Below are 13,417 nucleotides of genomic sequence, written 5' to 3' on the forward strand. Positions count from 1 at the left end.
GGTGTGGAGAAGAACGTGTGCGCACGCAGTAATAAGGGCCTGTTGGTCCGTGTTCACGTTTTGTGTTCTACTGCCACTCAGACCATGCTGTTTACATCTGTTGCCCGCAAGACAACGTGCGGTGTGTATCTGAACGGTAAGAGTATAGATGTAGCTATGCATGGCCTCCACTAACCTGAATGTGTCGGTATGACACAGCCATTTCCTGAAGATAGCACGTTTTGCACCAGTCGAACCTACATCTACATCTGCATACGTACTCCGCAGATCACCATACGGTGCGTGGCGTAGGGTAACCTGTACCACCAGTAGTCATTTCCTTTCCTGTCGCACTGGCAAACATAGCGACGGAAAAACAGCTGTCTCTGTGCCTCTGTGCGAGTACTACTTTCTCTTTTCTTCGTGGTCATTACGCGAAATGTATGTTGGTGGCAGTATGACCGTTGTACAGTCAGCTTCAAATGTCGGATCTCTAATTTTCTCAATAAGGTTCCTCGAAAAGAACGTCGCCTTCCTCCCAGGGATTTCCATTTGAGTTGCCGGAGCATCTACGTAATACTTATGTGACGTATCTGCAGCCCGCCTCTGAACTGCGTCGATGTCTTCCTTTAATCCGACCAGGTGCGGATCACAAAGATTGGGTCGCACTAGTGTCTTATATGCAATCTCATTTACAGATGAAAAGCACAAAAAAAAAAAAAAAAAAATTGCCGCGTGGGTTAGCCGCGCGGTCCGAGGCGTCTTGCCACGGTCCACGCAGATCCCCCGTCGGAGGTTCGAGTCCTCCCTCGGGCATGGGTGTGTGTGTGTGTGTCGTCCTTAGCGTAAGTTAGTTTAAGTTAGATTCAATAGTGTGTAAGCTTAGGGACCGATGACCTCAGCAGTTTGGTCCCATAAGCCCTTAACACAAATTTCCAATTTTTTTTCCCACAAAATTTTCCGAATAAGCGGGACTCAACCATTCGTCTTCCCTTCTACTATCCTTACTGCTCGTTCCATCTCACATTGCTATGCACCGTTACGCCTAGATTTTTAATTCACCTGCCTCTGTCAAACAGTACAATACTAATGCTGTATCCTAACATTATGGGATTGTTTTTCCTACTCATCCGCATTCACTTACTATTTTTTCGTTTTTAACATTTAGAGCTAGCTGCTATTTATCAAGATTTGTCCATGTGTTCTTATACCCCCCTACTGTCACTCAACGACGACAGCTCCCTCTGCACCACAGCATCATCAGCAAACGGCCGCAGATTGCTGTTCACCCTGTCGGCCAGATCATTTATATACCCTGTCACACTTCCCAGGGTTGCTCCTGACGATACTCTGGCGTGTAATGAACACTCGCCGTCGAGGACAACGTATTGTATTCTGTTACTTAAGTCTTGGAGCTGCTCACACATCTGGGAACCTATTCCGGATGCTCGTACTTTCATTAACAGCCTGCAGTGGGACACGATGTCAAAAACTTTTCGAAAATGTAGAAATATGGAATCTGCCTGTTGTCTTCCGCAGCATATCATGCGCAGTTTCGCACGGGCGACGCTTTCTAAAACCGTGCTTATTCGTGGACCAAGGCTTTTTTTCTTAATGTTGACATTTTCTCGAAGATGGCTGTCGTATTCTAATTTCTGTCTTCCATTACATTTCTGGGAGGATGATTGGAGTGCAAGTGTCTGTAACTCCCTGTAAGAAACAGGATTTATTCAACTGTGCCGTTGTGGTCAATCGATGCCATGTATATTAGACACTAATACATTGTACATCTATTAGCCGCAATACGAATGTAGTGGTGTGGACATGCTGGGAATGTGGGTAAGCAGGAGATCCCGGGTTCGGGTCCCGGTCGGGGCACCAATGATGTATATCAACGCCTGTTTGTAGCTAGGGTGTCCCTTTAATTATCATTTCACATTCTTCGAGTCCTTTTGGAACTGGATCCTTTTTTTAAAAATATCAGTTGCTTTCGTAACGCATAAAGTTGTTGTTTTAGATCCTTCCACCAGTTATCGAGCGATCTTAAGGTGTTCCTTGAGGTCCTTTTGAATTCGCGGTAAAGATGAGTGTTCAAAGAAACGAGTGTAGCGAATACCACTACTTGTGCGAAGATAATAGTAAATCACTGTTATGTGTTAGCGCAGTTGCATAAAACAACATCTGATATTGTCATATTAATAAGTGTGATGGCTGAAATCGTAACCTTGGATCCACGACTCGTCATAGTCGAATGGTATCGGCAGAATTTCATCCCTGGCAACAAACGGCGTCAGTGAGTATTTTAGTTAAGTAAGCTTTCTAATTTTCCTCTTACGCAAGAGACATTTGGTAAAAAATACCTCGCGAAGCACATCTCATCACTCGCTGAAGTGTTATCGACTGTCTCGCCAGGCAAACTTGAAGGTCGCAGAGCCTGTTGACGGTACAGGTTGATGTATTTTCAGATGTGCGCGATATCGAAGAATCGTGTGATCTGACGCTTATCCGAAGATCAGATGATCAGATAACAATTGCAACAAGAGAAATCCAGGTCATATGGTTGAACTGCTCCTCCAATACTTAGCTGAAATAGAGTCCATAGTCATAATAAATTTTCTAAATGACATACTTCTTCCCCGCTGGCCGTCGTCAGTTTGATTAAAATATCCTTCCACCAATATTGTAAGTAGGCTGTTTAGGTTTTTATGTTGGTAACGCCACGTAGCGCTCTATATGAAAATCACTGACTGTGCTGTGTGAAGTCTGTGGCTGGTTTGCATTGTTGGAATATTTGCTATTGTAGTGTTGGGGGCGGACGGTCTGGACGCGTGTCCATCAGAAAGAGTAAATTTGTAATATTGGACATCGTGAACGGATATATATATATATATATATATATATATATATATATATATATATATATATATATGATGACTTTTGAACATTATTAAGGTAAATGCACTGTTTGTCCCCCCCATGAACCATGGACCTTGCCATTGGTGGGGAGGCTTGCGTGCCTCAGCGATACAGATAGCCGTACCGTAGGTGCAACCACAACGGAGGGGTATATGTTGAGAGGCCAGACAAACGTGTGGTTCCTGAAGAGGGGCAGCAGCCTTTTCAGTAGTTGCAAGGGCAACAGTCTGGATGATTGACTGATCTGGCCTTGTAACAATAACCAGAACGGCCTTGCTGTGCTGGTACTGCGAACGGCTGAAAGCAAGGGGAAACTACAGCCGTAATTTTTCCCGAGGGCATGCAGCTTTACTGTATGATTACATGATGATGACGTCCTCTTGGGTAAAATATTCCGGAGGTAAAATAGTCCCCCATTCGGATCTCCGGGCGGGGACTACTCAAGAGGATGTCGTTAGCAGGAGAAAGAAAACTGGCGTTCTACGGGTCGGAGCGTGGAATGTCAGATCCCTTAATCGGGCAGGTAGGTTAGAAAATTTAAAAAGGGAAATGGATAGGTTGAAGTTAGATATAGTGGGAATTAGTGAAGTTCGGTGGCAGGAGGAACAAGACTTCTGGTCAGGTGACTACAGGGTTATAAACACAAAATCAAATAGGGGTAATGCAGGAGTAGGTTTAATAATGAATAGGAAAATAGGAATGCGGGTAAGCTACTACAAACAGCATAGTGAACGCATTATTGTGGCCAAGACAGATACGAAGCCCACGCCTACTACAGTAGTACAAGTTTATACGCCAACTAGCTCTGCAGATGACGAAGAAATTGAAGAAATGTATGATGAAATAAAAGAAATTATTCAGATTGTGAAGGGAGACGAAAATTTAATAGTCATGGGTGACTGGAATTCGAGTGTAGGAAAAGGGAGAGAAGGAAACATAGTAGGTGAATATGGATTGGGGGACAGAAATGAAAGGGGAAGCCGTCTGGTCGAATTTTGCACAGAGCACAACATAATCATAGCTAACACTTGGTTTAAGAATCATGAAAGAAGGTTGTATACATGGAAGAACCCTGGAGATACTAAAAGGTATCAGATAGATTATATAATGGTAAGACAGAGATTTAGGAACCAGGTTTTAAATTGTAAGACATTTCCAGGGGCAGATGTGGACTCTGACCACAATCTATTGGATATGACCTGTAGATTAAAACTAAAGAAACTGCAAAAAGGTGGGAATTTAAGGAGATGGGACCTGGATAAACTAAAAGAACCAGAGGTTGTACAGAGATTCAGGGAGAGCATAAGGGAGCAATTGACAGGAATGGGGGAAATAAATACAGTAGAAGAAGAATGGGTAGCTCTGAGGGATGAAGTAGTGAAGGCAGCAGAGGATCAAGTAGGTAAAAAGACGAGGGCTAGTAGAAATCCTTGGGTAACAGAAGAAATATTGAATTTAATTGATGAAAGAAGAAAATATAAAAATGCAGTAAGTGAAGCAGGCAAAAAGGAATACAAACGTCTCAAAAATGAGATCGACAGGAAGTGCAAAATGGCTAAGCAGGGATGGCTAGAGGACAAATGTAAGGATGTAGAGGCCTATCTCACTAGGGGTAAGATAGATACCGCCTACAGGAAAATTAAAGAGACCTTTGGAGATAAGAGAACGACTTGTATGAATATCAAGAGCTCAGATGGAAACCCAGTTCTAAGCAAAGAAGGGAAAGCAGAAAGGTGGAAGGAGTATATAGAGGGTCTATACAAGGGCGATGTACTTGAGGACAATATTATGGAAATGGAAGAGGATGCAGATGAAGATGAAATGGGAGATATGATACTGCGTGAAGAGTTTGACAGAGCACTGAAAGACCTGAGTCGAAACAAGGCCCCCGGAGTAGACAATATTCCATTGGAACTACTGACGGCCGTGGGAGAGCCAGTCCTGACAAAACTCTACCATCTGGTGAGCAAGATGTATGAAACAGGCGAAATACCCTCAGACTTCAAGAAGAATATAATAATTCCAATCCCAAAGAAAGCAGGTGTTGACAGATGTGAAAATTACCGAACTATCAGCTTAATAAGTCACAGCTGCAAAATACTAACACGAATTTTTTACAGACGAATGGAAAAACTAGTAGAAGCCAACCTCGGGGAAGATCAGTTTGGATTCCGTAGAAACACTGGAACACGTGAGGCAATACTGACCTTACGACTTATCTTAGAAGAAAGAAAGATTAAGGAAAGGCAAACCTACGTTTCTAGCATTTGTAGACTTAGAGAAAGCTTTTGACAATGTTGACTGGAATACTCTCTTTCAAATTCTAAAGGTGGCAGGGGTAAAATATAGGGAGCGAAAGGCTATTTACAATTTGTACAGAAACCAAAAAGCAGTTATAAGAGTCGAGGGACATGAAAGGGAAGCAGTGGTTGGGAAGGGAGTAAGACAGGGTTGTAGCCTCTCCCCGATGTTGTTCAATCTGTATATTGAGCAAGCAGTAAAGGAAACAAAAGAAAAATTCGGAGTAGGTATTAAAATCCATGGAGAAGAAATAAAAACTTTGAGGTTCGCCGATGACATTGTAATTCTGTCAGAGACAGCATAGGACTTGCAAGAGCAGTTGAATGGAATGGACAGTGTCTTGAAAGGAGGATATAAGATGAACATCAACAAAAGCAAAACAAGGATAATGGAATGTAGTCTAATTAAGTCGGGTGATGCTGAGGGAATTAGATTAGGAAATGAGGCACTTAAAGTAGTAAAGGAGTTTTGCTATTTGGGGAGCAAAATAACTGATGATGGTCGAAGTAGAGAGGATATAAAATGCAGGCTGGCAATGGCATGGAAAGCGTTTCTGAAGAAGAGAAATTTGTTAACATCCAGTATTGATTTAAGTGTCAGGAAGTCATTTCTGAAAGTATTCGTATGGAGTGTAGCCATGTATGGAAGTGAAACATGGACGATAAATAGTTTGGACAAGAAGAGAATAGAAGCTTTCGAAATGTGGTGCTACAGAAGAATGCTGAAGATTAGATGGGTAGATCACATAACTAATGAGGAAGTATTGAATAGGATTGGGGAGAAGAGAAGTTTGTGGCACAACTTGACCAGAAGAAGGGATCGGTTGGTAGGACATGTTCTGAGGCATCAAGGGATCACCAATTTAGTATTGGAGGGCAGCGTGGAGGGTAAAAATCGTAGAGGGAGACCAAGAGATGAATACACTAAGCAGATTCAGAAGGATGTAGGTTGCAGTAGGTACTGGGAGATGAAAAAGCTTGCACAGGATAGAGTAGCATGGAGAGCTGCATCAAACCAGTCTCAGGACTGAAGACCACAACAACAACAACAGCGCTGTTTGTTCTCTACCTAAATCTTCCATTTGCTAACTATGCCTATCTGTAGTTAGTGCCTTCAGTAGTTATAATCTTTTATTCAGCTGTCCGCAGCTCGTGGTCGTGCGGTAGCGTTCTCGCTTCCCGCGCCCGGGTTCCCGGGTTCGATTCCCGGCGGGGTCAGGGATTTTCTCTGCCTCGTGTTGACTGGGTGTTGTGTGATGTCCTTAGGTTAGTTAGATTTAAGTAGTTCTAAGTTCTAGGGGACTGATGACCTCAGAAGTTAAGTCCCATAGTGCTCAGAGCCATTTGAACCAAAAGATAACGTGTGTGTGTGTGTGTGTGTGTGTGTGTGTGTGTGTGTATGTCAAATGGCGCTGAGCACTATGGGACATAACTTCTGAGGTCATCAGTCCCCTAGAACTTAGAAATACTGAAACCTAACTAGCCTAAGGACATCACACACATCCATGCCCCGAGGCAGGATTCGAACCTGCGACCGTAGCGGTCGCGCGGTTCCATACAGAATCGCCTAGAACCGCTCGGCCACTGCGGCCGGCAATTTTTTAAATGACATACTTCTCCCCCACTGGCCGTCGTCAGATTGATTAAAATATCCTTCCACAAATATTAGCAGTTTCGCCTGGACACCCTATTTTAAGTGAGTGCAAAGCCTTTCAGGATTTTGACTTACGTGAAAGTACCTACACAACCGAAATTTCCGGCAAGTGGTGCCTAAAACGTATAGAAATATTTCAGTCTAACTAATAAAGGTCAGTCCAGCAGCTTATTATGAAGAAAACTTTAAACGCTAGTGTTTTCTGTTGGAAGTTCTAGTTGCCTTGTTAATAAAACCAAGTCGTAATAATACAAGACGAGCGAGCAAAATGCTCGTTGCTGTCACAAAATAAGAAGAAAAGCCAAATGGTACTGGTGGGGCGCGAACGAGTATAACGTTCGTTGTTTTCACAAACTAGTAGGGAAATTATCCTTGTAGATGGTCTTGTAGCTGGGAGATATGTCACAACCCTCTCTCATTCACTTCTTAATTACTATCTCCCTTCATTGTCCTTCAAACCTTACAACTGCAGTATCATTCCATACAACTTGTAGATAGCCTTTCGCTCTCTGTATTTTGTTCCTGACAACGTCAAAATTCGGAAGAGTGTATTCCAGTAAGTATTTTCAAAAGACGCTTCACAACCTACAAATACTACAAACGTGGGTGTGCCTTTCTTAAAACCTGTCGTTGGGTTATCATCGCTTTCTGTATGCCTTCTTTTTTCCGAACCCAACCTGATGTTTCCAATGATCAGCTTATACCAGTGGCAACATTCTTCTATACTGCTCTCTTGCTAAGCCGGCCACTGCTTGCATATATGTATGCTGGATTAAGGCAGTGCCGGGCTATTGAAAGTATGTGAAATTTAGTTTAAATTCTTAAACCTAAAGATACATTCATTTTCATAGGAAACTTAGTTCTTGAGTATGTACTTATAAAGTACTATCACAACATTATGAAACACGTCCCGAATGTTTAGTTGTCACAGTGACGATACGCGAGGACGGCATGCTTTGTCACGCAACCGCTTTTCACGTGTTACATCAGTACTGCATGTATCTGGTAGTTACATAACGTACCTGAGGCAGATGTCTGCAGCATCAGCGATGTGAGAAAAATAATTAAATTTTCCTTGAGACGTATGAGTCTCGACATTATGTATAATAATGATGGAAGCAGAAGAAATGAATTACAATTTGTGCCACAGCTGGGATTTGAACCCAGATTTCCTTGCTCACTAGGCAGGTATGTTACCATTACACCACTACAGCACACAGCTGCACGGACTAGTCTATTCCGATTTTGAAGACATGAACTGAAGTTTATGTCAGAAAGGGCACTGGACTAGAAAAGCTCATGCAGCTGTGTTACCTGTACTGCTGTGGTGGTGTAATGACTAGCACACCAGACTAGTAAGCAATTCAACTCCTAGCTGCAGTACAAATTTTGATTCATTTCTTCAAATGGCTCTGAGCAATATGGGAATTAACAGCTGTGGTCATCAGTCTCCTAGAACTTAGAACTACTTAAACCTAACTAACCTAAGGAGGCAGGATTCGAACCTGCGACCGTAGCAGTCACGCGGTTCCGGACTGAGCGCCCAGAACCGCTCGGCCACCACGGCCGGCATTTCTTTCTTCAGCTTCTACCCTTAATGTGAGAAATCCTCATTCTCTTTCCTCCTATGGCTTCTTCATCACTTTCGTCATTACTTTCCTGAACGCTTTTTACTATTTCTTCATCTCTTGAAGTTTGGTATGCTTCAGCTTTCCTCGTTCAGCTGTTTAGCAACGTCTTCTTCATCTTTTTCTCCCCCTCCTGGAAGCTTGTGTATGACATCAGTGCACAAAGTGTCAGCAGCCGATGATTCCGAACTGACTGGCTCACCGCTGTCGCTCAGTACTGGTTTTAACTCTGCCTCAGTGACTGGCTACACTTTTCTCCAGATCTTCATTATGGTAACGTTTCTCTCCTGTTTGAAATACAACATCACACGACTTTATCGCTTTCCATACCCTCAACATAGCCTCGGTGGAGCCCTCTTCACATTCCTTCCGCACAGAGACAAGAATTACATGTCGACGATAATGACGTTTAATTGACTCCAAAACTCCCCGATCGATGGGCTGAATCAGTGCCTTAACACTCGGTGGAAGAAAGAGTGCTTGTTAAAATCGCACTTCAGAGTCACATCAGAATGATGACTGGGAGCGTCGTCAATTATAAGCATTGCTATCAATCGAACTTTTTTTCAGCTCTTTTCTCACGGCTGGTAAAAATGTTACGTGGAACCACTGAAAGAATATTTCTCTGTCCATCCACTAGTTCTTCTGAAGACTATATTACACTGGTAGCGTACTTCTGTCTTTGTGTTGATAGCTAGGGGCATACTGGAGTTTCCAAATTATCATGAGCGGCACTGTGTGACTCTCATTTGGTTACAACACGCCATTAATGTCACGCGCTGTTTCTGTAGTTTGTACTTAGGAGCTTCCTTCTCGTTCTTGTCAGTTAATGTTTCTGAAGGAAGCATCTTATAGAGGTGGCTGGTTTAATCAGCATTGTGCAAGGCATCAGCAGTTAAATCTTCATCCTCCACAACTGCTTTAGAAACTCTTCTGCATCTATTTGTGACTTTCCCTGGTGACTGTCAGCTGCAGCACATTATGTCCCTTTTTTCAGATTGGCTGCCGACCCTAGTTTGGAGCAAACAAGTTAGTGTCACCAAGTTGTTTGTTACATACAACTGTTTTTTCCTCTATTATCGAGCCACTGGCTGGAACTACATTGTTGTTGCTTTGTAAGTCAGTCTATGTAAGTGTACGTGTGTGTGTGTGTGTGTGTGTGTGTGTGTGTGTGTTTGTCAGAGAGAGAGAGAGAGAGAGAGCGAGACCTATCTATAAACGGTTACATCATGTTCTTCAAATTCACTTTCGTTTTCCCAACTCGCTCTCCATTTAAGTCGAGTACTGTCGAAATAACATGTAATTCTTTTTGATGTCATAAATAGCTGCCTGCCCAAAATTTTTGCGAAGACCCTTGGTACAACTCACCTAAAATTTGGAGCTTCTGCTTGCAGTTGAGTGTAACGTGTTACCTTTGAGAAGCCATTGTAACGAATTGTAAAGAAAGCCATAATTTCGAATATCTACATCATTATTTAAGATCATGTTTAACTAACAACATTCTTGGACACGACAGTTCGTGGTTGTGAACTTCATTTCTACTTGAGCGACTGGGGGTCCCTGAAATGCCGGACTACTGACGGTCGGATTAGTAAGAATTTGGTTGTATTTAGACGAAATAGTTGACGAGCGGACAGCCTATAGCAGTGTCCATCTGGCCTGTAAAGTGTCATTCCTCAGTGACAGGTGATCTCTTACATCTGACTTTCATAGTCCTGGTCTTTGACACTATGAAACGGTGGCCATGTTTAACCAGGTGGGCGGAAGACGGTCTTCACTTGCAGAACTCGTTCTGTCCTTCCTTATGATGCCCCACAACGTGGAACAAACGCAATGGCCAATTTTACAATCGGCCTTCTGTCTTTCCTTATAATGCCCCACAACGTGGAACAAACGCAATGGCCAGTTTTATAATCGGTATAAGACATAGGGCTCTCTGAATATTTGGTGATTCTTTGAATAAGGCCAGTGCGAAATCATTCACCAACCTTTCTCAGTTCAGCCTCTTCATGCGTGTCTCTGTTGACCATGACGTTGACGGGACGCAGAATGCTGTCCTCCTTGAGGTTCTGCCTGAACCTTTATCTGTGCCTTTTCTGCGAGATAGCAGTAGAAATACTATTGACGACAATGCTGCCAAAGCAGAGTTACTAAACACAGCCTTCCGAAATTCCTTCACCAAAGAAGGCGCTGTAAATATTCCAGAATTAGAATCAAGAACAGTTGCCAACATGAGTAACTTCGAAGTAGATATCCTCTGAGTAGTGAAGCAACTTAAATCACCTAATAAAAGCAAGTCTTCCGGTCCAGACTGTATACCAATTATGTTCCTTTCAGAATATGCTGATACAATATACAACCGCTCGCTCGACGAAATATCTATACCCACAGACAGGAAAGTTGCAACGGTCACACCAATACTCAGGAAGGTCAGTAGAATTAATTCACTACATTACAGGCCAATATCATTAACGTCGACATGCAGCAGCATTTTGGAACATATTTTGTATTCGAACATTACGAACTGCTTTCCAATGATAGAGCACAGCAATCAGTCGTCCTTTTCTTTCAGGTTTTAAGAGCCAAATCTAGATTTCGGCTAGTGCCTAACCATTATCAAAGCACTATTTCACAGTATCAACGCATGTCATACTACGTCAGTCTCCTAGTACGTCAGTCTCCTAGTACGTCAATCTCTTGTTGCACAGGCTTCCGAACAACATACTGACAACGTATTGACTGCCGAGTCAAACTTTTGTAATCACCTGTCAGCGTCCAAAGAAACCGCTGTTGCACTGAAAGTCACTTAATCGGGTGCTGATAAGTTATCAGCGGCGCCTTCAAAGGATGTTGGATGGGGCGTGGCGGTGCATTCACGCCGTTAGAGGTGGCCGCACGAATACTGAAACAGAGCAACATTCGAAGAATTTGCGATCGTGCTGTCCCAACCCTTTTCAGGCACTTGTGCCACAACGTTAGGGCGTTACGCGGATTGTCCTCAAAGGCGTTGTTCCTTTATTACCCCCATTTCATTTCTAGATTGCACCACGACTCCTCCCACTACTGTTTAATTAAGGCCATGCTACAAGTCAACCGGTAGCTCTGGAATGTGAGAAAAATAAATCAAATATTGTATTGCGGTTTCGCTACGAGATTTAAATACTTGGAGCTAAGTTCTGCTGCCCTTCGTATCCACGTCAGAGCTGCGACTTATCCACAAATATTATCAATATAATGGAACGGGTAAATAAATACCAGCTAACTGTCATGACAGATAATCCTAGACACTCATTCATTGTGTTACTGTACTGTACGTCTATAGAACATTCACGCAGCCACGACACATCCTTCCTCATTAAGATCGCAGCCAAGAATGACGTTCTATCCAGCGACTTTATCGGGATGGCGTCTGCCCCACGCTTAACTACACGATTTATAAATGAGCCAATCGGCTTCTACAAATTCTACGCCACAAGTCAGGTCATCTCCCGTTGTTGTAAATATTGACTTATTATGTAATGGTCGGCCGCTGTGGCCGACCGGTTCTAGGCGCTTCAGTCCGGAACCGCACTGCTGCTACGGTCGCAGGTTCGAATCCTGCCTCGGGCATAGATGTGTGTGATGTCCTTAGGTTAGTTAGGTTTAAGTAGTTCTAAGTCTAGCGGACTGATGACCTCATAGTATTAATCTTTTTTGTTTTTGAAACTCCTCATTTCTTCTGGTCGATGTGCTAATAATTCGTGATTTAGAATTCGTTTTCTCACCCCATCATGTCCACCCAAAGTTTTTCTGTCCATTCAGTATCTCCCTCTTCTCAAGGATGGGGAATATTGACGCCCTGTATCTGTAACGGCTCCTTCTAGGGAAAACACACCTCATCACTTCTGACTCAGTCTTCTCGAGCCAGGCACGCACCTCCCCTCTTCTCCCTCCAGCCCCCGCGCCACCCGCCAACCACCCCTGCGCCAGTGGCCAATGCCGACTTCCCTCGCATAAAAAATAAATAATAAATAAATAAAAATAAAAGAAACTGAGATTAAAGTTTACTTGCAAACTGTTCCCACCTCGTTGCCTTACAACATGTGCGTGTTGTCTCAGGACAGACTGGTTACCAAGTCGTTCTTAGTGTCTTCCTTGCTGATTAATGGTCCTGGGGAACATAAGGCGAGCGTCCTCAAGACAATGGCGCTCCACTTCCACCCTTGTGATCTATTATCAGTGGCTGCACAGTACTTCTGGTCCGACGTTTCTCGCAATGCAGGGCCACATCCATCCATCCGTCCAATGAAGAAGAAGAAGATGGGAGTCATCGAGCACGTTATCCGTTCTCAAAGCAGTGGTCACTTTCGGCGCTGGACTGTTCCAGTCATCCACCGGTACGAAGACATCACCGCGACTGCATACACCGTATATCTGCTTGGAAGCCCCGTAAGATAGTAACCATTCTGGATGTTCTCCAGTTTATTTGGACTATGAGTTACACCAGTGATTAACATGATGGCTGACAGGCACGCACTGCCATACTCGTTGGTCTTCTCGCACGAGCATGCCACGTGCAGCTCCACGATAATGGTTCACGGTGGTGAATGAAATGTTCTGTAGGCTTCCAGCACCTTCAAACAGATAATACGCCACGAGCTTTCGACCAAGAACCGCATGACCGTCAGCAAGAAGAACGATTTCTGATATCCTACTAGTTACTGGCCATTAAAATTGCTACACCACGAAGATGACGTGCTACAGACGCGAAATTTAACCGACAAGAAGAAGATGCTGTGATAAGCAAATGATTAGCTTTTAGGAGCATTCACAAGAGGTTGGCGCCGGTGACGACACCTACAACGTGCTGACATGAGGAAAGTTTCCAACCGATTTCTCACACACAAACAGCAGTTGACCGCCATTGCCTGGTGAAACGTTGTTGTGATGCCTCGTGTAAG

Source organism: Schistocerca piceifrons, chromosome 7 (assembly GCF_021461385.2).
Source record: "Schistocerca piceifrons isolate TAMUIC-IGC-003096 chromosome 7, iqSchPice1.1, whole genome shotgun sequence".
Lineage (NCBI taxonomy): Eukaryota > Metazoa > Arthropoda > Insecta > Orthoptera > Acrididae > Schistocerca > Schistocerca piceifrons.